At 40.2% G+C, this 26,662-nt stretch overlaps 1 long non-coding RNA gene across 3 annotated transcripts in view; it reads left to right on the top strand.

Annotated features, from left to right (window-relative positions):
- The window catches only part of LOC127491309 (uncharacterized), a 188,665-nt gene that overhangs the window by 41,458 nt on the left and 120,545 nt on the right, over positions 1-26,662 (top strand). For all 3 annotated transcript variants that reach the window (XR_011383875.1, XR_011383874.1, XR_007919921.2), the window contains one exon: positions 8,855-8,958. This is a non-coding gene — a long non-coding RNA (uncharacterized lncRNA). The remainder of the gene's footprint in view (positions 1-8,854; positions 8,959-26,662) is intronic.

Genomic DNA, 26,662 nt, shown 5'->3' on the forward strand with positions numbered 1-26,662 from the left:
TGCATGGTTTTTTCATTAATATGCATTTTCATGAACTTTTGGAAAATCCATTTTATGCATGGATTTCAATTTTTTTTTTGCACCAGAATAAGTTTATATTTTAATTCAGTGTTCTGTGAACTTTTTGAAGTATAAGCACATAGGTCTGTTTTTGGCTTGGGAGAGAAGGTGCAGAATGAATGGTAGAAGATGAGCAAAGCACTTACATATTAATGCTTCTCGGGAGTGCTGTGATTTTAAGTGGTTTCAGGTACTACTTTATGAAACTCCCATTTACAAGAAGGTTGCAAGTGATCAGCTAGGCAGGTGCTAAATAGCGCAGAGCATTGTAGACAATTGTAAAGAGCTTGGTGGAAACTTACTTGTACATCTCATCATATATATACATACATATATGTATACTTTTAGAAAGATTGTTTGAAGGACAGAGTGACTGAGGGGTAGAGAGAGGAAGAGAGAGAGAGAGAGAGAGAGAGAGAATCTCTTCCACTACTGGTTAATTCCCCAATGGCCAAAACAACCAACCAAGTCAGGACCAGGCTGAAGGCAGAAGCCAGGAACTCCATTTGGTTTTCCCAGTTGGGTGCAGGGGCCCAATACTTGGACCATCTTCTGCTTTCCCAGGTGCATTAGCTGGGAACTGGATTGGAAGTGGTGAAGCCAGGATTTGAACTGGCACTCCAATATGGGATGTTAGCATCATAAGTGGCAGCTTAACCTGCTGTGCAACAATGCTGGCCCCGCCACAATATTTTTAGCATGCCTTTATTTTGACCGTGACCCATCACATGAGGTCAGGTGTAGAATTTTCCACATGTGACATGATGTTGGCCCTCCAAAGTTTCATATTTTGGGTTTTCAGATTAGGGATGCTCAGCCTGTATGCATTTTTGCTCATTCTGATTCTCCTCTGTAAGAAGCTGCTTTATATTTCAAACTCTATTCCATTCTTCCTTGTCTCTCTCCACTTCTCACACAAATGAAGAGTGAGTTCTGCTTTCCTATGAAAAGAGGAACTCAGTCATGGTGACCAGAGCCAACTGGTTCCTAATTAAATGAAGCATAGCATTGAGCCGGGATGCATTTGTTCTGATTCAAAAGCCATCTTTCCTTCCCACCTGATGATTGTGCTCTTTCAGCGTCAGCACAATGTGGGCAGGGAGGAACTCTGCTCTGTTCCACTCTACACCGGGACAAAGGGAGATGTGAGCACAGAATGCTTTGTGATGAAGCGGAAGCCACTTGTTAGAGCAAGGGGAGAATTGACAATAATAGGAGACTGCCCAAATGGAAAGGATGGGATCACAGGCATTCGTTCTCTCAGTATCACAACGTTTTCACTCCCCAAGAAGCAGGAAAGAAGCCAGCACAGGTGATTAAGCCAGTGATCGGGAGGAAGAGCAGTCCGAGACAGAGTCAGCGTGCGGCAAACCGCTCAGCAGGCTCGCTGAGCGGGGGCTGAACCTATGGTTCCATGAACCAACCCGAGCACTTCATCATCTGGAATCTGCCAAGAAGCAGGGCTTTAATTTATTTGTGGCAGTGGACGCTGATCGTGAGATACCCACTCATTCATGCATTCAACAAATATGTAGGGCGCTCACTCAATGTGCCAAGCCACTTGCCAGACAGTGGGGATTCCTCTGTGATTATGACCATCTCTTTCACTACGGGGGCTCCTAATTGAATGGGGAAAATGACAAACGATGTCACAGTAAACTCTCCACAACCAATAGCTATTATTTTCTTGTGCTGGCGACCCAGGCAAGTCCTAGTTAGTGATTATTTCTTGTAACAAAAGTAGGAGGTAAAATTTATTTTTCTTTATGTATTACAACTAGAAAGCAACATAATCATTACCCCAAAATCAGTTGCAAAGGTGGGGTCTGAACAAACAAATTATTCTAAGAATCTAGAAGGAATTGACTTTCCTGGGGGATACCCAAAGAATTGTTACCAACTAGGTACTTTTTGATTTGGGTCTTGAAGTATCATTAAGAGTTCACTAAAACTGAATGCCTTTTTTTTTTAAAGATTTATTTATTTATTTATTTGAGAGGCAGAGTTACAGAGAGGGAGAGACATAGAGAAAGATCTTCCATCTGCTGGTTCACTTCCCAAATGGTCGATCTGAAGCCAGGAACCAGGAGCTTCTTCCATGTCTGCCTCATGGGTGTAAGGGCCTAAGCACTTGAGTCATCTTTCACTGCTTTTCCAGGCCATTAGTAGAACTGGAATGAAAGTGGAACAGCCGGGACTTGAACTGGTGCCCATATGGGATGCTGGCACTGCAGGTGGAGGCTTAACCTACTATGCTACAGCGCTAGCCCCTACAAGTTAATTCGTAACAAGCATTATTAGAAGTTGACAGGAGGGCACTTCAACATTTGTGATATGTGAATAGACTGGTCATAAAGGTATTTCTGGATTCTTCTGTGAAACCTGATGAAGTTACAGCTTTCATTGAGTAGCCTATTTTGATTCTCTGATTTGATTGATTTTTATGGCTTTAAACACTATGATTTTAGCTTCACTGTGATGTTCTCATTTTATTGAATTTTGTTTAGAGGGAGGATGGACTTGCAAAGTAATATGTGATCAACTTAGAATCAGATGTAGGATTTAGAGCAAGAGCAGAAAAATCCTAAAGTGGAAGTTGGGCCAATAGTGATTGTTATAAACGAGTTTAGGGTGTGAGCACCTGGCTTTATCATCTACTTGATAAGGGGTACGTGAGTGTTCCCATTTGACTTGAAAGGGCTGGTTTCCAGAAAACAGGAATGATGTAAGATCCTTTAATTTTACTGGTCTGTATGATCCTGATGCTGCCCTAGAGTTGATTATCTCATTTTCAGCTAAATGGTCTCTTAGGCTTCATTTCTGCTCTTCTCAAATCAATAGTTCCAACCGTAACAAAATTAAAATTATAAAAAGCAATTTTTAATGTCACTTCCTTTGCCTAAAAATCCTGTAGTCTTCAGAATACAATCTGAAACCATCAGCAAAGCATATAAGGCTTCTGCTTGACTCTCCAGTTTTAATTATTTTGTAACCTAGAGTTTCCCTTACTCTCCAACCCAAATGGCCAATTCTCTTCTTCATGATCCTATCTTTAGGGAGATGAGACTGGATGAAATTTGCCTCTCCTCTGTGTTCCCATTCCACCTCTCCTACCACTTGCCTCCCAACACTGGAAATGACTAAGTGAATCTCCTCCACAGTCCCATGAGCACCAGAGTGTCTTTGGTTATTTCAAACGGCAGGTACTCAATAAACATTCTATGAATCAATGAGTAATGGATGACAAGATGAGAAGGACTTTACTTAAAATGGTATGGAACAGTTGGCCAGATTTTTAGAATGTAGCTTTAGTTGTATGGTTTACATAATGCTATGTTTGGTTTGAGTTTTATCAGGGAACAGTTCTTTACTTCTTTTTATTTTTTATTATTTTTTTTTTGACAGGCAGAGTGGACAGTGAGAGAGAGAGACAGAGAAAAAGGTCTTCCTTTGCCGTTGGTTCACCCTCCAATGGCCGCGGCGGCCAGTGAGCTGTGGCTGGCGCACCGCGCTGATCCGATGGCAGGAGCCAGGTACTTATCCTGGTCTCCCATGGGGTGCAGGGCCCAAGCACTTGGGCCATCCTCCACTGCACTCCCTGGCCACAGCAGAGAGCTGGCCTGGAAGAGGGGCAACCGGGACAGAATCCAGTGCCCCGACCGGGACTAGAACCTGGTGTGCCGGCGCCGCAAGGCGGAGGATGAGCCTAGTGAGCCGCGGCGCTGGCCAGTTCTTTACTTCTTAATCGTCCTCTTCCATGGACTCTTTACTGTGATACCAAATAAGAATTATAAGTTTCAGGGCGGGTGTTATGGCACAGTGGGTTTAAGATGCTGCTTGCAACACTGGCATCCTATAAAGGAGCATTCATTCAAGTCTTGGCTACTCTGCTTTTGATCCAGCTCTGTCTCTGTCTCTCTGTTTTCCTCTTTCTCTGTGAGTCACCCTTCAAATAAAATAAGTAAAATTTTTTAAAAAAGTTTTTTAAGGTTTATTTATTTATTTGAAAGAGTTACAGAGAGGCAGAGGCAGAAAGAGAGAGAGAGAGAGAGAGAGAGAGAGAGAGAGGCCTTTCATCTGCTGGTTCACTCCCCAGATGGCTGCAATGGCCAGAGCTGGGTTGATCTGGAGCCAGGAGCCAGGAGCTTCTTCCAGGTCTCCCATGCGGGTGTAGTGGCCCAAGGACTTGGGCCATTTTCTACTGCTTTCCTAGGCTATAGCAGAGAGCTGGTTTAGAAGTGAAGTTGCCTGGGCTTGAACTGGCATCCATATGGGATGCTAGCACTGCAGGCAGCAGCTTTATCTACTATGCCACAGCACCGGCCCCAAAGTTATTTCTTTTAATGCAAAATAGCCCCCTTTTAATTCCAAGATGACAGGAAAGTTGAAAGAAAAGCCCAAAGAATTCCAGATATTCTCTCAAGTACCCCAAATGTTAAGATTTTACCACATTTAGTTTATTATTCTATCTACACAAGAGTACCTCAAAAAGATAATAGGAAAGCATATTTCAAAGTATTTTGCAGAAAATATAAACTTTTTTCATTTTTCATTCCATCTTTCCATGGGCTATTTTTAAAAAAGATTTATTTATTTGAAAGGTTGAGTTGCAAAGAGAGGAGACACACACACACACACACACACACAGATTCACTCCCCAGATGGCTGCAATGGCCAGGGTAGGGGCAGGTCAAAGCCAGGAGTTTTATCTGGGTTTCTCACGTGGGTGGTAGGGGCCCAAGTACTTGGACCATCCTCTGCTGCTTTCCCCAGACCATTATCAGGGAGTTGAATGGGAAGTGGGGCAGCCCATATGGGATGCCAGAGTTGCATGTTTACCTGGTGTGCCACAATGCCAGCACCTTCATGAACCTTTTGAAGTATGCTCATGTGTTTTTTGGTTGAAAACAGTGAAAATAGTTACAGCTACAGTATCTCTCTCTCTCTCTCTCTTTTTAAAGATTTATTTGAAAGGCAGAGTTACAGAGAGAGAGGTAGAGACAGACAGAGAGGTCGGACTTCCATCTGCTGGTTCACTCTCCAAATGGCCGCAACATCTGGAGCTGGGCCAATCTGAAGATGGAAGCCAAGAGCTTCTTTTGGGTCTCCCATGTAGGTGCAGAGGCTCAAGACTTGGGCCATCTTCTGCTGCTTTTTCAGGTGCATTAGCAGGGAGCTGGATTGGAAGCGGAGCAGCCAAGACTCAAACCGGTGCCCACATGGGTTGCTGCAGTTGCAGGCCAGGGCTTAACTCACTGCACCACAGAGCCGGCCCCAATGGTATCTCTTTAACCTGAAATACTTTAGCATGTATTTTTGAAAATAAGACATTATTTTATATAAATACGGTCTAATGATCAAAATCATGGAATTAATATTGCTATGATGCTATTATCTGATTTCTAGACATTATTGAAGTTAATGTTATTTTATAAGAAGTATTCAGTATTTATAAAAGCATTTGGGAAGGGGTATTGTGGTACATCGAGTTAAGCTGCTGCTTGGGACAACTGCATCTCATGTTGGTGTGTGTAGTTCTAGTCCCCACTACTCCATGCTTACCATCCAGCTTCCTGCTAATGTACCTGGGAGGCAGCAGTAATGGTCCAAGATATTGGGTTCCTGCCACACATGTAGAAGACCTGGACAGAACTGCTTCAGCTTGGCCAGGCTCTGGTTGTTGTGGGCTTTTGTTTTTATCTTTTTTTAAAAAAATTTTTTTTGACAGGCAGAGTTAGACAGTGAAAGAGAGAGACAGAGAGAAAGGTCTTCCTTCCATTGGTTCACCCTCCAAATGGAAGCCACGGCCAGCATGCTGCACTGATCGGGAAGCCAGGAGCCAGGTGCTTCCTCCCGGTCTTCCATGCGGGTGCAGGGCCCAAGCACTTGGGCCATCCTCCACTGCCTTCCCGGGCCACAGCAGAGAGCTGGACTGGAAGAGGAGCAACCGGGACAGAATCCAGCGCCCTGACCGGGACTAGAACCTGGGGTGCCGGCGCTGCAAGGCAGAGGATTAGCCTCGTGAGCCGCGGCGCCGGCCTGTTGTGGGCTTTTGGAAAGAGATGAGATTGGTATCTGGATCTCTCTCATGCTGCCTTTCAAGCAAATAAATAAGCCTTTACAAAATAAAATAGAATTTAGTTTGTCCTGTTTCCTCATGCTTATCCAAGTGAGACTCTTTGAATCAGGAACTTGTCAGTATGGAATCAAGGGGCAAGCAAGGAAGGGTTGTGATTTTCCTGTTAGGACATACGGGGCTGAGGCAGGATGGAGTTAGGACTCTTTCTGGAAATAAGTTGAAAAGATACAGAGGGAGAAAAAATTGGACAACAGATTTCTGAGGCTCATGTGAGGATGGGCATTTGTTCCTACTCCCCTCTGTACAGCGTCCAAAGCTTCCAGTCCCATCCCTGGGCTGTGAGAAAGACACATTCCATGCCAGATTAGGCACCTTTTGGTAAAAGACTCAGTGTGTCTTTTTAGCCATTACGGTTTAGAAAGCACACACATAGCTTCTTGGCCTTTTGGCTAAGATCAAGTGTGAAAACACCCCCCTCCCCACATACACACCCACCCACACCCACCTACCCACCCACACACTCACACCCCATTAGCTGACCTTTTAACAAACTGAGGTTTTGCTTTCTCCTGCCGCACAGTTTGCCTTTCCAAAGAATTCTCCTTTTCATGTTTCTATTTTACTCCTCCTTCCCCACAGATGACAGGTAAATGTGAATAAATATACCAGTCATCCTGTACACACTCTTTTTCACAGGAAACACACACAAAAGAAAGACCAGGTTAAAAACACCCCATGAATTGAAACTGTCTTCCCATTGATGCTTAGGAATGGCTGAAATTTAGCTATCCAGGGCCACAGTGTCAGGGGCTGCTGGGACCTGGTTGTTTTTCAATTCTCATTTTCCATCACAGTGATCATGCCATCTGCTTTTTGTCACTTGTTCTTATCAGACACGCCAACACAGCCTACACTGGATATGAGAGGCAGACAGCATTGCCTGGTTTGACTCAGACATCCCTGAGGGCTGCACCCATGTGTCCTTCATCATATAAATTAAAGCTTCTTTATTATTTTGGGCGTTACTAGTTTTCAGCCTGGAATAGTACATTGGGAAATATAAGGAAAGAGGAACAAATTTATGACTTAGTTCAGAGAGAAATCCTAGGTCTATGCATTCTAGAATCATTCACAACTCTCAGCTAGGTGTCTCCATTTGTTGAGGAGCAGAACACGCTTATAATCTGTATCTAAATATAAGTCTAACTCCTCACCAAATAAGAGAATTTAGGGGTGGGCACTTGGCCTACCAGTTAAGGTGAGCTGCTTGGGATGCTCATATTTCCTGTTGGAGTACCTGGATTTGAGTACCAGCTCTGATCCCAATTCCAGGTAACTGCTGATAATGCACTCTGAGGACAGCAGGTGATGGCTCAAATTGTTGGGATCCTATCACCGATGCAGGAGAAACAGACTGTCCAGTCCCAGCTGTTGCAGGCATTTGGGGAGTGAACCAATAGATGAGAGATTTCTCTGCCTCTGTCTCTGCATCACAAATAAATAACAGTACAAAAAGCAAAAAAGTCTTTATGTTAAAATATATGAGAATTTGGCAGCCAAAAGTAGTATTCAAGTCAGAAAAAACATTTTGGTATTTGATAAGATTCTCTGGTTCAATGATTACATCTCTGTTCCAGTGGATGACAGTATTGCTTGGCAGTATAAATAGGATAATTTTTTAGCTTATAAAGGTCTGAAATATGGTCTACTCCAATTCTCCCTTGGTCTTTCCACATATATGCCTCAGTTTACTCATTTGTGGCCCCTTCCTCTCAGGGGTTGTGAAGTTACATATGGCAGAGAGCATGCAGTCCTTGGTTCTGACCTGGGGAGGGATTTGGTGTTCACTTTATTCTGCATAGAGGAATGGCTATTTTCCATGACCTTCCAATCACAGGACAGATGCTAAATGCAAGATGTCTTTCTATGGGTTAGGGGCAGAGACTGTGGCTAAAGACAGAGACTAGAAATGGACTAGAAAGTGGACCCAGGGCTTTGATCTTGAGTAGTTCTCTACTTTCTTTGAATGTGGGGGGTCAGGACTGGAATGACCTAGAGATGCTGACATTCTCCTTTGTTCTGGGACAAAGACCACAAGGAGAATTTTTATTGTGAGTCTTCTCTTCGGGTAATAATGAAAATGAAATATTAAGAGCTCTTCATTATAGGCCTTGGGGAAATACGCAAATATGTTACTACTTTCTAAAATATGTTCTGATTAAATATCTCATTTCTCCACTTCCATAATTGGGAGATAATAGACCAACTGATTGTGCTAAATGGATTCCAGCAAGCCCTACTATTTCATTCCATCAGGAGGGAATACTTATTTCTCCACTGTCGCATCTTTATCTACAAAGGATATCTCATTCCTACAATTCGAAGTACATTTCTTTAAAAAAAAAGGAAAAAAAAAACCCTAACAATAAAAGATCCTTTTAATTCATCTTTGAATTATATAAGATATATATATATATATATGTATCAATATAAATATGATGTAGACATGCATTAGCCCACAATGTGGAAAGCAATTTTTCTCGTTAGGAAGATGAGGGAATTTTTTTTTGCATCCTTCATAAAGATCTTCTTTCTTTTGTTTGTTTATTTTTTTAAGATCAGTGCATTTTTCATGAACAAAAATAAACATTATAAAAAATTTAGTATTAATCCTTGAATTACTAACATATGTTATCGTTTGTTTTAAACTCCTAGTAACCTCCTATACTATGTACCTGGGAAGAAGAATTCAGATAAAGTCAACAAAAGAAGGATGAAGTGTATACCATATGACAAACATTGTGCTCAGACCTGGATAGGTAAGATTCTAGAGGCAAGATTATGTATGCTTGTATCTCTTATTGTTTCATCCAATAATAGTAAACATATAGATGAGGTTCTAGAGATGGAGACATGGTTTTTGTTTGGAACAAACCGGGAAGGTTTCTCTGAACGGCCTGACCAGTTTTGAGGGATGAGTACAAGAGACAGTGAAGTGCTTTTTCCAGGTGGTGGTAACAGAAGTGGAAAGGAAAGTTTCCTACTGTATCATGTGTCAGGGCATACAGTTGTACTTTTGAATTTCTAGACTAGAAAGGAGTAGGACAACATGAAGGCAGAAAGAAATATAGGGCCAGATCATGAGGATCTCTAACGACCAGGCAAGGAACTTGCCCTTTATCTTATTGGAAATGGGGAACTATAGAAGGAAAACAAGAAAAATGAAAGAAAATGGCAGATCTTTCTAGATCTCAGCTGCATTCCTGTCCAGAGCTTTGCTACTTAGTCACAGGGATACGGGTGATCACATCTCCCACGAAGTCTGCCAGCATTCATTAAGACCAATGCTTAATATCAACTGACAACATCAATGTCAAAATCAGAGCTTGGAGCTGGCAGTATTTCAGCAGAGGTGTCTTTGGAGCTTCCATGAGCTGGTTCAATAAGCAGTCTTGCTGTGAAACACGGAGCTTGGTATTTAGGAGGGTTTTAGCTGGCATTTCTACAAAGCTGCATCATCCTGTCCACTGGCTAATTCCATTGTGAAACGTTAAAATACAGCTCTTAGCTCCAAGAAAGCATGTAGGCCTCTATTTGCATGCAAATCGTTGCCATTCATGTGTGAACTCCAGCAGGTAACAGTTCTGCCAGATGGAATAATTTGGGGTAGGGCCATCCTCCTTGCTAAAGGCCACAGGTATCCACACATGCTGCAGTGTAGCTCGTTCCTATTTTCCACATCACCCCCTGGGGAATAATCATTTTAATAATGGGCCTCAAGGAAAGAAAACTCCATTCTACCCTGTCATCATCTAGGAAATAAAACGGTGCTAATTAGTGTAATACTGAGCTAATGTCATATTTGATGTAATTAGTAAATTGAGTCACAGGGCTGGCCTTGTGGTGCAGCAGGTTAAGCTGCCACTGGCAACACCAGCAGCCCACATCAGATTACAGGTTCAAGTCTGCTTCCAGTCCAGCTTCCTGCTACCGGGCTTGGGGAGGCAATGGAGATTGGCCTAAACTTGAGCCCCTGCCACCGATGTGGGAGATTCAGAGTTCCTGGCTCCTGGCTTTGGCCTGACCCAGACCTGGCTATTGTGGCCATTTAGGGAGTGAACCAGTGGGTGGAAGATCTCTCTCTCTCTCTCTCTCTCTCTCTCTCTCTCTCTCTCTGTTGCTCTGCTTTGCAAATAAATAAATTAATAAAAAAAACTAACAGAAACTAAGAGGGATAACAGGGCATGTGGTAAATTGACAGATTAAGAATATCAAGAAAACTCCCTTAGATTTTTTTTTTTAAATTTATTTGACAGGTAGAGTTATAGACAGTGAGAGAGAGAGACAGAGAGAGAAAGGTCTTCCTTCCGTTGGTTCACCCCCCAAATGGCCGCCATGGCTGGCGCTGTGCTGATCCGAAGCCAGGAGCCAGGTGCTTCCTCCTGGTCTCCCATGTGGGTGCAGGGCGCAAGCACTTGGGCCATCCTCCACTGCCTTCCCGGGCCATAGCAGAGAGCTGGACTGGAAGAGGAGCAACCGGGACTAGAACCCGGCGCCCATATGGGATGCCGGCGCCACAGGCGGAGGATTAATCAAGTGAGCCACGGCTCCTGCCCCACTCCCTTAGATTTTTAAAGAGTACAGACTGCATGCAATTTTTTTAAAAAGATTTATTTATTTATGTGAAAGGTAGAGTTACAGAGAGAGAGAGAGAGAGAGAGAGAGAGAGAAAAGGATAAAGAGAGAGTGAGCGAGCGAGCTTCCATCTGCTGGTTCACTCCCCAAATGGCTTCAATGGCTAGATCTGAACCTATCTGAAGCCAGGAGCCAGGAGCTTCCTCCGGGTCTCCTATGAGGGTGCAGGGGCCCAAGGACTTGGGTCATCCTCTGTAGCTTTTCCAGGTGCATTAGCAGGGAGCTGGATCAGAAGTGGAGCAGCCAGTGGTGCCCATATGGGATGCTGGTGCTTTACCTGCTACACCACAGTGCTGGCACCTGCATGTGGTTTTCAAGCAAAGCCATTATGGTGTCAGCCCAGGTGCCCTATAATGGTTAGGGGAGCAGATGCCATGAACTTCTGAGGACCCTTTGCAGTATTTTTTTTTTTATTTCTTTCAACACCTCTTCCTCCTTTTTTATGTATCGCTTTCCTCCTCTACATCATTGTCATCGTCATCATTGTCATCATCATCGTTATAATCTAGAACTGGAGTACCTGGGTTTCAATCACAGTTGTTGTTCTTCATTTTCATCATCTTCATCTAGAACCAGGACACTTGGGTTTCAATCACAGTTCTACTTCTTACTAATCAGAAGACTTTGAATAAATCACTGACGCTTCCCAAGTGTCAACTTAATTTGTAAAGTGAGTGAGGATGATAGTAGCTGATTGAATTTAATTCTCATCATATGTGGTAGGTCTGATGTAAGTAATTTAACAAACTTTCTGATACGTAGAAAACTTAATAATAACAATAATATTGTGAATAAAATAGTCAGTGAAGCTAGTTAAATTTATTTATCCATGTAGTATAATGCTGTGCTGGGATCACTGATTCACAGATGTGATTTTTTCAATAAACAGGAAGCTCTTAAGGATAGAGTAGATCTATTATTATCAGCAGTTTGCTCAGTATCTAACACTTACTAGGTGTTCAACAAATAGTTATTGAATACACAGGTTTTAAACACTAGTACAAGGGTACATCAAGCAGTTTGTGGAAAAATGGAACTAAAATATGTTTATTTTGGCACAAGTTTTGATATTTATGTACAGTTTTTTCACAATATACATCTCCATAAACTTTAAAAATAATTTTATAAAGTAACTGGCACATAAAATTGTACATATTTATGAAGTACCACGTGATGTTTTCATATATTATACAATGCCCAATCAGTAAATATATCTATCCAAACATTTAACATTTCTTTATGGTGAAAACATCCAAAATGTTTTCTTCTAGTTTTTTTTTTTCCTTAGAGAAATATGTACTACATCATCATCATCTACAGTCACCTTTTTGTGCAATGAAATGCCGGAATTTCTGACTCCTAATTACCCACAAATAAACTCCATCCTTTCATTTCCCCCTGACTCCCCTCAGCCTCTGGTAACTATCACTATTCTCTGAACTTCCACGAGATCAACTTATTCCACATGAGTGAGATAATGTGATGCTTGTCTTTCTGTGCTTGGCTTATTCCACTTAACATTATGACCTCCACGTCCATCCATGTTGTTGTATATGTCAAGATGATATTATTTTTAATGGCTGAATAGTACTCCACTGTGTCTGGCTACACATTTTCTTTATCCATTCATCAGTTGAGGGACCCTTTCTTGGCTATTGTGAATAGTACTGCAATAAATACAGGATGCCAATGTCCATAAACTTTTCGAGATCCTTTGTAGTATTTGTTGTATTGTTATTTGTTTTTCTTTCAACACTGCATCCTCCTTCATATTTCCTTCTCCACCACCACCACCACCACCATCATCATCATCATCATCATTTTTTGATTTTCCAGTTCCAACGACAAAGAGATAAATTTTGTCCCAGAAGGATTCATTCTGATGATGTGGAAAGCAACACTGCAGACATTCACATGTCCTCTAGGGCTACCTGCTGGCTTATAGATCTTTGCTGCCTTTCATTTGAATCTCCAGATCTATCCATTATCTTTTCTCAGCCATACTCGATGGATTAGTTTTGCGGACTTCATTAATCACTTTGCCCATCTTCTACCTTCCTGTTGGATTAAGCCAATGAGAATCCAGGAGGGTGAGGGGAGAATGAGGACTGTTTCTACTGGGTTTTGTTATTGCCTTTGTTCTCTCTGTTGCCATGGCTTCTGCAGATAATTTTTTCTTCAATTTCTCTTTGGATTTTGATATTCACTTCTTTTCCTTGCCCTTCCAGGCCTTTTTGTTTCCCTGTTACTCTGACCACTCTTCTGAAAATAGTCCTTCTATTAATTTCTCCCCAAGGTGGCTCAGCTCGAGGATGTCATCTGTTGGCTGTCATGATGCTGGCTGATACAAGGTTTGCGAGCCCATGGACTTTGACAGGTTACCACCAAGGTCTCATGATCTTAGTTCCCACTTTCCAAATGACAAGATTTCAGCAGCCTCCTTTTCCCTGTGTTTACCATGTTACTAAATGAAGAAAAGAAGTGGGGGGCATCTCAGATGTAATGTAATGTAACCATAGAACTGCTCTTAGGTAAGTCCAGCTGTTTTTGCCCCTTCTGTGTTTTCTGTTTCTAGATCATGTTGTCATGATGTAGAAACATGTTGTCACACTGCTTAGGTGTTGGTATACTCTCTTCTCCTCCTCTCCCTCACTGTCTGCTCTGTTCCAGACCCTTATGTTGCTTGGAAATTTAGGCTTCCTTACCTGTTATCCTGGAAATTCTCATGGAGTATTTATTTATTTTTAAGAAATGCTTATTTATTTATTTATTTTTCATTTATTTGGAAGGGAGAGAGGGAGAGGAGACATGTGGTAGCTGAGACTTGAACTGGCACCTGACATGGAATGCAGGTGTCTTATAAAGGCTAATTTTTCTCCATTTATTTGAAAGGAAGAGAGAGAGAGAGAGAGACGGATAGAGATACTGATCTTTGGTCTGCTGGTTTACTTCCCAAATGCCTGCAGCAGCCAGGGCTGGGCTAAGCAGAAGCCAGGAGCCAGAAACTCAATCCAGGTCTCCCATGTGGGTGCCAGGAACCCAACTACTTGAGAGCCATTACAAGGCTTATAAAGTTTGCAATGCTTACTAAATATAGAGTTCCTCATTGCTTCATTCTGGCTACACTGGCTTTCTTGCTTTTTCTATAATAAATAAGACTAAAGCCTTAGTTGTATGTTTTTTCCTCTACCTCAAATATGATTTTCCTAAATCAAGTTGGCATCATTCTTCACTTTATTTTTCCAAAAGTCATTTACTAGGTGAAATTCTTTGACTATTCTAACTAAATAGCTCTATCTCTATTTTCATCCTGAAGTCATCCTTTAAAACTTTCACATTTCTTTATAGCACATTATGTTCCTTGGAAATTGTATGGCTCTTTGCATGCATTTATCTCCTTAATGATTGTCTTCCCTATTAGAATGTAAATAGTTTTAATTGGTTGTTGTTAACCCACAAAAACCTCACACAGTGGCACAATGTGTACAATACAAGCATATGTGTTTTGATGATATGTGAATCAAATGTCTGCCTTCTCCACTGGAGAAGTTTCCAAGGTCTCCTGTGACTCTGGCTTGTAATCTGCTCATTATCTGAGCTGCACCAGACCAGAAACCTCTCACCCTAGACACAGGTATGATTTTTTTTCCAGTGCAGAGAACTTCACACTTGTTCAGGAACTGTAGTTTCTCAAAAGAGTGATTTATTTTACAGAACTTCTTGAAATCTGTATGAATTAGATGTGAAATTATGGCATATGTAATTGTGTGAAAAATCAAATACCATCATATATTGTAGTATACTGTTTAGGAATAATTTATGAGGGGAAAGGAGATTTTAATCTGTGAAATTTTATCCCATGACTTATTATGGATTTTTAGTGAGCATTTAGTGAGAAAAGGGTCAATTATTCTATTATGGTCTTAGAATCTCTTGGACAATTTTGAACATGGGAGTGAGAAAATTATTATCAAAGTCATTAGAGCCTAAAAGAAGTCAGTAGGGTTTTTTTTTTCTTTCCCCAATGATAAACTTTTGGAACCATTACCCAGTTAATTTAAAATACTTTAAGAAATGATTCACTTACTATTCCCCTTGTGCGAATATTCTGCTAATATCTAATTGAAGTGTCAAGGAAAAATTTTTTCTTGATCTAAAGCTTAGGCTTTCCTTTTCTTAATTCACCCCATTACTCTTACTTACAACTTGTTCATGTTGAATATTCATTCATTCTCCACGTTCAGCCTTGAATGCTTCAGCTGTGTTTCTGGAAATTAGTGAACCGCATTCAATTCTTTCTGTTAGCCTTTTTGGAGCTTTCTTCACTTTAATTCCATATTTTTGGAGTTGAAGTGCACAGTCCTAAATCCAGCAACCCATTTCAAGGCAAGGATGTATCAAAGACAAGTTGAAGCCAAGATCTGTTGGACTGCTGGTTATGCCAAGCTTTGTGAAGCTTTTGATTTTAGCATACACCGCTTCATTTCATCCCTAAAACAACCCTGTGAGGAGCGTATTATTATTATTATTCTCATTTTGGAGGTCAGAAAATTGGATTGATTGGAAGGTGTGTTTTTGAATCTCAGTTCTAATTGACTCCAAAATCAGCTCTACCATAGAGCAACAAACTAAAAAAGTTCCTTTTGGCTGCCATTTCACAGTATATGACTGTGACTAAGCTAAGACTGAGTTGACTTTTCACTCTGATTCCTAGTCGCTTTCTAAATAGTGCTTTGGAAGCCTCTTAATAGATGATGTCACAAAAATTATTTTTTTCCATCAACTTCTTCCCCAGTACCACTCCTCACACATCTTGCTTTCACTGTTCATTTTCCATGTTGCATTTTAGGTTGTTTGTTTGTGTAGGTTTCCTTTGATAATTTAGCAATCTTTATCATGTTTGCAATGCTCATATATTACCATTTTTGAATTTCATTAAGAAGCTATTTGATCCCTCTTTTAGGTTATTAATGAAGATGCTAAATGAAACTCAGTCCATCAATCCCTGTGTCACCCACTAGAAAACTAGGTACGCAGAGGCTTATGATTATTCCTTGTTCGTGACTCTCGAGTCAGTTCTCAAATCAGCTGAGAGTACTCACAGCCAAGCCAATTTCAATTAATTCTGCAAGGAGAATTTCATGAGCAAAAGCAGCACCTGCTTCTCTAAAACTAAGATGGATCACTTGCATTCATTTAACCTACTAAAATTAAAATTGTGTCCAAGTAGCAATTATAGGACATTTCTCTGGTGATATTCAACCTTCCTATGAATTTCTATTTACTTCATATTTTCCATGACAAAGACTTGTTTCTTAGATGTCTGATTTTCAGTTCCATATTTGAAAATCAGTATGAAATATAGTCTATTTATCTACATTTAGAAGATGGCTTGCTTTAATTTTATTGGTTTCCTTCTCTATAGAAGCTAATCATTTACTGAATACAGTTTACGCTGAAAAGAAAAATCTTACGACAAGCATCACATACTCAAAATGTACAGGCTATAGAGCCAGTGGACTCAAGACTCAACTCTCTGCTCTACTACTTTCCACTTGTCTAACTTTGGACAAATCATAACTTTTCCTTGTGTATACAGGCCTCGTAATAATGCCTATGATATGGTAAAATTTATAAAGAAACAAAACAGGAATAATAATTCTTTATTGTTTTTTGGAATTTTCAAGAAGATGAACATTTATGGGATATAATAAGTAATCAACAAAAATGTAGCCATTATTAAATTGAATTTTTCTTTTTCATTTGCAAAAATATCTGGGCTTAGTCATACTACAGTACTTCAAAAAGTTTGTGGGAGAAGGGAATTAACAGGTAAGTTTACTTTGAGGTTAAAAGATAGAAATTCATGCATAATTATTTCACAATATACATTTCCATAAACTTTTTGAAGCCCCCTCATATATTGATATAATTACATTCCACTAATTAATTTTAAAATACAGCCAAAAATACAAGAAGAAAAAAAAACAAGTCCAGTATGAAGAAAAAACAATCCATTTTACTAAGAATAAGTGCACTCTGAATAAAAACCAATGAGGGGGCCGGCGCCGTGGCTCACTAGGCTAATCCTCCACCTTGTGGCGCCGGCACACCGGGTTCTAGTCCCGGTTGGGGTGCCGGATTCTGTCCCGGTTGCCCCTCTTCCAGGCCAGCTCTCTGCTGTGGCCAGGGAGTGCAGTGGAGAATGGCCCAAGTGCTTGGGCCCTGCACCCCATGGGAGACCAGGATAAGAACCTGGCTCCTGCCTTTGGATTAGCGTGGTGCGCCGGCCGCAGCGCGCCGGCCGCGGTTTCCATTGGAGGGTGAACCAACGGCAAAAGGAAGACCTTTCTCTCTGTCTTTCTCTCTCTCACTGTCTACTCTGCCTGTCAAAACAAACAAACAAATAAACAAAACAAAACAAAACAAAAACAATGAGGGGGCCATTGCTGTGGTGTAGCAGATAAAGCTGCTGCCTGCAGTGCTGACATCCCATTTGGGTGCCGGGCGCCGGTTCAAGTCCCGCCTGCTCCACTTTTATTCCAGCTCTCTGCTATGGCCTGGGAAAGCAGTAGAAGATAGGCCAAGTCCTTGGGCCTCTGCACCCACGTGGGAGATCTGCAAGAAGCTCTTGGCTCTCAGCTTTGGATCCACACAGCTCTGGCTGTTGTGGCCAATTAGAGAGTGAACCAGTGGTTGGAAGAGCTAGCTCTCTCTCTCTGCCTCTTCCTCTCTCTGTGTAACTTTTTCAAATAAATAAATAAATCAATCTAAAAAAAACCGCGATTTGAATTTCATACCCACCAGACTTATAAAAGTTTCACTGGCAGGTCCTAACATTATCAAAGATGATACAGATGTATGGAAGCAAGTTACACACTGTTCAAAGGAAAGGAAAAAAGCTCCACTTTTCAAAGTGGTTTAAAATGTTTTCTGGAGTTAAACAGCATTCTGACCTCTTGAACTTCTAACCACCCCCCCCTCCAGAGAAGCTGAGATGAATGCAAAAAGAATTGACTGTGCAAGGATGTTCACTGTAGTACTGGTTGTGACCAAAGGAGTAGATAACTGACTGGACTGGATAAATGGATATACAAATTATAGCATATTCGCTGATTGAATTCTATTATTATTTAGGCATTTATAACAGTGAATGTTATAATCGTACCTTAACCCAAATATCAATTTTGCTTTTGTTACTTAATAGGAAGTCCAGAGGCAGAGTTGCCTGATAGGGTAGCTTTGCAAGGCTTTTCCCCTTGGTTACAAAATGGCTGCACTGTCACCACAAACTACATCCTTATTCTAGGCAGGAAAAGAAAAAAGGTAAAGAAGAAAGAAATGAGGAGGAGAAACTTCCTGAGTGATCCCAAGAAGACCCTGCTTCCATCTTATTGTCTAAAACTTTGCTATAGAGTCAATCTATCTGCAAGAGGTCTGAAAATGATTCTCTAATTTTGCAGGGCACAGGAGTGGTTTCGAGAATTATTTTGCTTTTCCTAGTAAGAAAAAAGGGGGAACTTGGTACTGGTAGGTGACTGGCAATGTCTGCCCCCGACCTCTTTGAAGAAATTGAAGAGAATGAACTTAATCTATACTTTTCCATGTGAGTAAACCTCAGAAGCACAGTCTGGGTGAAAATCTAAGTAAAGATTAATATTCATGGTTATATATAATTCATGTGATTAAAAAGGCACACATAAAATACATAATATCTACTATTTTTGAGTTTCTGTTAAAAAAGCAACATGTTTGAGAAAGCAATGTAACTTGAGAGAGTAATGGGAAAACTCAGAGCTAACTACAAAGGGATTTCAATTGTTTTTTTCACATGTGTTTGCCAAGCTGAAGTTCTGAGATTAAAAAAAGAAAAATACTTATGAATATACTTTATGAAGTTGTACATAGGCACACTTTTAGGTGCCTAGTTGACTTGGCTTTCTGTATTCAAAGTCTTCTCCAAATGTCTTAAATATAGACGGATGGACCCTGAGGTGACAATCTAATTAAATTGATATAATCATTTTCTAAGGATGAGATCTGTCATTTAAAATACATAATAAATATTTGAAGAGATAAATAATAAGAAAACATAAATAGGAATTTGCTTCTGTAATCTGTTAAAATATTTAATTCTGGGTAAAAATGAAATTGCCAGTTCCTTATGTTATCCAGTGCCCCTGGACTCTGAAGATCTTGGGGAGGAAATTACAAAGATGTAAAGTGAATGCACTTGATATAAAAGACAATGCGATATTTTCCTGGCAATATGTGTTATAAAACTGCATTATGAAAATACATTGTTACTCAGAAGTGATAACCTCTGAAAAATGCCTTTGCAATTTCTAAATTAAGTTTAAAGTTTAAAATATTTACTGGCAGCAATAACAAGATGATGATAAAGGCTGGTGTAACTGATAAAAACCTTTATGCTTAAAATTATTCATAATTTCTACTAGTTATATATTTATTCAATAGATTCTTATTAAACCCCCTTATATAGGAGGTCTTTGTTAGGTACTAGTAGTTTAGAGAACCAAATTACTGCTTTGGAACTTAAGCAGCTAATTGAGAACACAGGCATTTAAGTAAAAACATAGTAAAAGTTAAAAAAGTGTTGACAATCAGAGGAGGGTCAGTGACTGCCTTTGAGATGGGAGGATGCAAAGATTTAATTTAGTTAATGACTGGACCAATCCAGATACCAGCAGGAAGTGCATGGTGCACCCAAAACAGGGTAATTTGAAGTCGCTTGAATAAAGGACCATTGGTAAAGTGCATGTAGCCAGAGAATAAAGAAATCACAAGGCCTAGGGCCTAGTCCCAGGGCTGGGGGCAGTACTGCTCCTGGGCTCAAAAAGAAGAGAGGGAAAAAATGATCTATCTCTGATATCCTGCAGCTCCCTGCCAAGGCTCTTTATTTGCTGAAAAAAATGGAAGTCATGCAGGTGGATCACTCACAGGTGTGCCCTTGCAGGTGACTCTCTTGGGAAAGAGGATAGTGTAGAGAAATGCTACACTCAGAAGTATGGTTTTACCTGGACCTTGAGAGACAAGAAGCAGCTCACTGGGAAAACTTCTCTGGGAGCAGGGGGATGGGAAGGGACAGAGGGTGAGGTGACCTAGGTCAGGGAACAAAGGACTGAAAAGAGGAACTTTTGTTTCTGGATTCAATGTGATTAGAATTTAGGACTGTATTTATTTATTTATTTTTTTGACAGGCAGAGTGGACAGTGAGAGAGAGAGAGACAGAGAGACAGGTCTTCCTTTTGCAGTTAGTTCACCCTCCAATGGAAACCGTGGCCGGCACGCTGCGGCCGGTGCACCGCGCTGATCCGAAGGCAGGAGCCAAGTACTTCTCCTGGTCTCCCATGGGGTACAGGGCCCAAGCACCTGGGCCATCCTCCACTGCACTCCCTGGCCACAGCAGAGAGCTGGCCTGGAAGAGGGGCAACTGGGACAGAATCCGGCGTCCCGACCGGGACTAGAACCCCGTGTGCTGGCGCCGCAAGGTGGAGGATTAGCCTAGTGAGCCGTGGCGCCGGCTGGACTGTATTAAGGTATTGGTGTATGTTGGAAACTTTAGGAAAGACAACCTTCCTCTTCTGTTTTGGGTGAAATCATCAGATGTTGGAATGTCTAAATTCCCTGAGTAATTATAAAATTCACTTTTACTGTAAAATATGGCATTAAATCTTGCATTGAGCTCTCACTCTCTCTCTTTCTGTCCCTCTGTAGCTCTTTCTTTCTTTCAGGTTGGGGGCAAGTGTGTCCTGAACTCAACACTTTGCATAGGAATGTAACATTTTTGTGTGTGTGCACACGCAGGTGCCCACATACCCATGCAAGACATGAACCTGTTTGGCAGCCTGAGGAAGACTACACAATGCTTCTCAAAATAATCTTTTCAGATCTCTAAAATACAGTACACAGGGTTATAAAGGAAATAATATATTGAAATACTATTATGATAAATTTAAAAATTGTGATGTAATGAAATATTAGTTTCTTTATTAATTCACTAAGGAGCATATTCCTGTGTTGGGTCTATTTACTATCATAATTTCAATGTAATGATGTAGTGATAGAAAGTATGTCAAGATAACAACTGTAATGTTAAAGGGTAACACCTGTGATTTCTACTAATGAAAATGACAATTGGAGAAAATGTTAAAAGTTCACTTAGAGGATGAAAACTGAGATGTAATTTTTCCCATCCAAGCTTGGAACCACTGAAGGTCTGTGGACCCCACATTAAAAACCCCTGTGTTAAAGTATATTTCCCATATCCATAAACAAGTCAAGGGGATGCTACAATTATTAAATTTACCAAATGTGGAGCGAATGTATATCTTATGCCACACATTGTGCTAAGGGGATACACAGTGAGGGCAATTTTTAAAGCACTTTAAAATTCTATAGAAAAATGTAATTATCCCTAAATGGCTAGTCACAAAATACCAGTATGAAATAGGTAAAGATTTCATCTACTATTTCGTGGAGACAATTCATAACACACAGCAATATTCAGAGAATAATATACTGAATTTAATGTAATAAAAAAACCTATGACCGCTAAATTGCTTTAATGAAAAATGTAACTTCTTTATTTTTATGACAGAGATTTAGCCAATTATAGTCATTGTTAATTCACACAATTGGACGCAAGTCATGCCTTATTTCAGGGAATAGGCTGCAAAGATATTATCTTCCATTAAAAGTCATTACAGATGTACTACTGTAAAAAACCTTTTGTTGAAGTAAAAGGTAAATAAAGACAAGTTCACATGTCATTGAATTAGTAGGGGTTCTCCAGAAACACACAGTCAGTAGTGTGTGTGTGTGTGTTATTTTAAGGAACTCTCAGGATTATGGAGATAGGCAAATCTAAAATCTGCAAAAACTATATTTTTTGCTATAGTTCAAGTACAAGGACTGTCTGCTGATGAACTCTTTTGCCAGAGGTCAGGCTTTTGTTCCATTTAGGCCTTCAACTGATTGAATATGGCTCGCTCACATAACGGAAGGCAATCTTCTTTACTCAGTCTAGTATTTCAAATGATAATCTCATGCAAAAACAACCACAGACACACTCAGAATCCTGTTTGCCCAGATATCAGAGCACTGTAGCCCAGCTGAGTGGCACATAAAATGAACATCATCACAAATGTCAGACTTAATGAATTTTCCTAAAGTGAATACACCTGTGTAGCCAGCACCCCATACTAGAGGCAGAACATGAATAAGCACCCCAGAATCTCCCCTTGTGTTCTCTTCCAGGCATATGTCCTTACCAGTCCTTCAGTGTCTAACAGTGCACTTTTTTTTCCTTTTCAACTTTTATTTAATAAATATAAATTTCCAAAGTACAACTTTTGAATTACAGCAGCTTTTTCCCACCATAACCTCCCTCCCACCAGCAACCATCCCATCTCCCTTTCCCTCTCCCATCCCATTCTTCATCATGATTCATTTTCAATTATCTTTATATACAGAAGATCACCTTAGTATATACTAAGTAAAGATTTTAACAGACTGCACCCATGAAGACACACAAAGTATAGAGTACTCTTTGAGTAGTAGTTTTACCATTAATTCTCATAGTACAACACATTAAGGGCAGAGGTCCTACATGGGGAGCAGGTGCACAGTGACTCCCGTTGATGATTTAACAATTGACACTCTTATTTATGATGTCAGTAATCACCCGAGGATCTTGACATGAGCTGCCAAGGCCTCTTGAATTCATCAACTCTGATCTTATTTAGACAAGACCATATTCTTTTTTTTTTTTTTAACTTTTATTTAATGAATATAGATTTCCAAAGTACAGCTTATGGACTACATTGGCTCCCCCCCACGAATGACTTCCCTCCCACCCGCAACCCTCCCCTTTCCCGCTCTCTCTCCCCTTCCAGTCATATCAAGATTCATTTTCAATTTTCTATATATACAGAAGATCAGTTTAGTATACATTAAGTACAGATTTCAACAGTTTGCACCCACATAGAAACACAAAGTGAAAAATACTGTTTGAGTACTCGTTATAGCATTAAATCTCAATGTACAGCACTTTAAGGACAGAGATCCTACATGAGGAGTAAGTGCACAGTGACTCCTGTTGTTGACTTAACAAATTGACACTCCTGTTTATGGCATCAGTAATCTCCCTATGCTCCAGTCATGAGTTGCCAAGGCTATGGAAGCCTTTTGAATTCGCCAACTCTTATCTTATTTAGACAAGGTCATAGTCAAAGTGGAAGTTCTCTCCTCCCTTCAGAGAAAGGTACCTCCTTCTTTGAAGACCTGTTCTTTCCACTGGGATCTCACTCACAGAGATCTTTCATTTTTTTTTTTTCCCAGAGTGTCTTGGCTTTCCATGCCTGAAATAATCTCATGGGCTTTTCAGCCGGATCCGAATGCAACAAGGCTATATTCAAAGTGGAAGTTCTCTCCTCCCTTCAGAGAAAGGTACCTCTTTCTTTGATGGCCCATTGTTTCCGCTGGGATCTCACTCACAGAGATCTTTAATTTAGATTTTTTTTTTTTTTTTGCTACAATGTCTTGGCTTTCCATGCCTGTGAAACTCTCATGGACTTTTTAGCCAGATCCAAATGCCTTAAGGGCTGATTCTGAGGCCAGAGTGCTGTTTAGGGCTTTTGCCATTCTATGAGTCTGTTGTGTATCCTGCTTCCCATGTAGGATATTTCTCTCCTTTTTAGTTCTATCAATTATTTGCAGACACTGGTCTTATTTATGTAATCCCTTTGACACTTAACCCTATCTTTTGATCAGTTATGAACTTAAACTGATCACTTTAACAAGTAAGATGGCATTGGTACATGCCACCCTGATGGGATTGAATTGGAATCCCCTGGCATGTTTCTAGCTCTGCCATTAGTGGTAAGTCCTAGTGAGCATGTGCCAGACTAACAGTGCACTTTGATTCTAACTGTTCTATTTTATGTAAATTGGGTCACATGGCATGCACTCCTTTAATCCTGGTTTCTTTCATTCAGCATCAAGTTGTGTGATCTGTTTTGCTTTGCATTGTTGCACATTATTTATTTCCATAGTTGCTGAGATTTCATGAATGAACATGTCTCAATTTATTTGCTTATCCTATCACTTAGGTAGGTATTTGATTAGAATGAATAGCAATAAACATTATAATGCATACTTTCTTGTGAATATATATGAACATTTCTATTGAATGTATACACTGGAATGGACTTGTTGAGTCACATGAAGTAGGTATATTCAATATCCAAAGATAACGCAAAGTATTTTTCTAAAGTGATGGTACCAGTTTATACTTCTAGCAGAAATGAGAATTCTAACTACCCCAAATCCTAGTTAATACTTGATGTTTTCTAACATTTGTATTTTAGCCATTCTAGTATATGTGTAGGTAGCAGACTGTTTAGAGGTCTTAATTTGATTTCTTCTGATGGTCACTGAATTTAATGACCTTTCCAAATTTATTGCATATTTGGATTTGCAAACCCAAAAGATACTGCACAGTGCTTTGAGTGATCTGTTAGGAATTTTGTCTATTTTTTATTGTTTTCCCCCCACTGACTTATAAGATTCCTTTGTTGGACACACACACTCACACATATATGTATGTATGTATATATATATATATATATATATATAAAACCCTCTTATTCTATAAAATAAACTTTCACTTTGCCAGTGGTATCTTTTGGTGGGTATATATCCTTAATTTTACTGTATTCCAATTTTTACTGGATTCCAATATATCATTTTAAAATGGCTAATACTTTTTGTGTCTGGTTAAGAAAAATCCTTGTCTACAACAAATCATTAAGATGTTCTGTATCTTCTTCTTCTTTTTAAAAAGATTTATTTATTTATTTGAAAGGCAAAGTTACCGAGAGTGGGGGAGAGAGCAGGAGAGGGAGAGGGAGAGGGAGAGGGAGAGGGAGAGGGAGAGGGAGAGAGAGAGAATAGATTGAGATCTTCCATCTGCTGGTCCACTCCCAAGATGGTTGCATGGGCAGAGCTGGGCCTGTCTGAATCCAGGATCCAGGAGTTTCTTCTGGGTTTTCCAAGTGGGTTCAGGGCCCAAGTACTTGGGCCATCCTCCGCTGCTTTCACAGGCCATTAGCAAGCAGCTGGATTGGAAGTGGAGCAGCTAGGACTCAAACTGGCACCCATGTGGGATGCTGGTTATGCAGGCTGTGGCTTTATCCACTCTGCCAGAGCTCTGGACCCCTGTATCTTCTTCTAACATTTTTGCTTTTTTAGCTTTTTATGTTTGAGTCTGTAATATAACTTGGTTTTATTTTTGTGTTTATTGTGAAGTAGAGGTCAAATTATATTTTTTCCCTGTGGATACCTAATTGAACCAGAAGTAAAAGGAAAAAAAAATTCCCCATTGTATCCATTTGACCAGATCTGTTTTTGAACAGTCTATTCTGTTCCATTGGTTATTTTGTCTACCCTTGTCCTAACACCACCTGTCTTAATTACTGCATTTTTACAGAATGCTTTTTTTTTTCACAGTTGGCTTTTATAAATGATGTATAAATCCCCCTGTTGTGTTTTTTCCCCCCTCCAGGATTTTTCTGATGTTCTACTCTTCAAATAAGATAAAATAATAAATTCAGTTTCAGAGGGCAGTGTAATCTACACAGATAGAACTATTATGATGGAGAACTACATCAGCTGACAGATAATCATAGAGAAACCTTTATACTACATGTGCAACTAAATCATTACTGTTGAAGTTTTTAATTTGAATTGAGATAAACTATGTATAACAAGAGGATCAGAGAGCTTTGAATTCAAATCTGATGGAAGACTCAGTACTAATCTAGTTTTCCTGTTTCAAGTCAAAGGTACTTCCATTTGTAAAAAAGTAGAATTATAGATAAGTTTATGTTAGTTCAAAAAATTTTTGAAGTCTATGCACAGTTTTTTCATAGTACACATTTTTATGAACTTTAAAAAAATCCTCTATGCATAGATTTAATATTTTTTGCACCAAAACACTTTTTTTTTTTTTTTTTTTTGACAGGCAGAGTGGACAGTGAGAGAGAGAGACAGAGAGAGAAAGGTCTTCCTTTGCCGCTGGTTCACCCTCCAATGGCCGCCGCTGCAGCCGGCGCACCGCGCTGATCCTGGCAGGAGCCAGGAGCCAGGTGCTTTTCCTGGTCTCCCATGGGGTGCAGGGCCCAAGCACCTGGGCCATCCTCCACTGCACTCCCTGGCCATAGCAGAGAGCTGGCCTGGAAGAGGGGCAACCGGGACAGAATCCGGCGCCCCAACCGGGACTAGAACCCGGTGTGCCGGCGCCGCAAGGTGGAGGATTAGCCTATTGAGCCATGGCGCCGGCCCGAACCAAAACACTTTTTAAATTCCATTTTTCACATACTTTTTGAAGTACCATCATATTTATTACCATCTGTTATTTGCCAAGTGTTATTTTCATGGATTTGTGCAGATTATTATTGTGAGCCTTGGTCTCCTCTTTTGTAGGAGAAACCATTGTATAGAAATATTCTAATCTTCCACAAATTATATCATGTAAAAACTGGCTAAGGATCCTTAACTTTAAACAACAGAAACTGACTCTGATCAAAATAGAATTTACTAGAGATGCTGATTGATTCATAAAATCAATAAACAGTGGAGCAAATGGCATTAAGAAGTATGAGGAACAACATAGCTCAGGACAAAGAACCTACCAAGAATCTGAGTTGCAAGATGTAAGTGATAATTTGTTGAGACTTAAAATCGTGGTGCACAGAGTGAGAGAAAGGAATTGAGGCAGGAAAGCATGGGAACATATGCAAGGTG

The sequence above is a fragment of the Oryctolagus cuniculus genome, chromosome 18 (assembly GCF_964237555.1).
Source record: "Oryctolagus cuniculus chromosome 18, mOryCun1.1, whole genome shotgun sequence".
NCBI lineage: Eukaryota > Metazoa > Chordata > Mammalia > Lagomorpha > Leporidae > Oryctolagus > Oryctolagus cuniculus.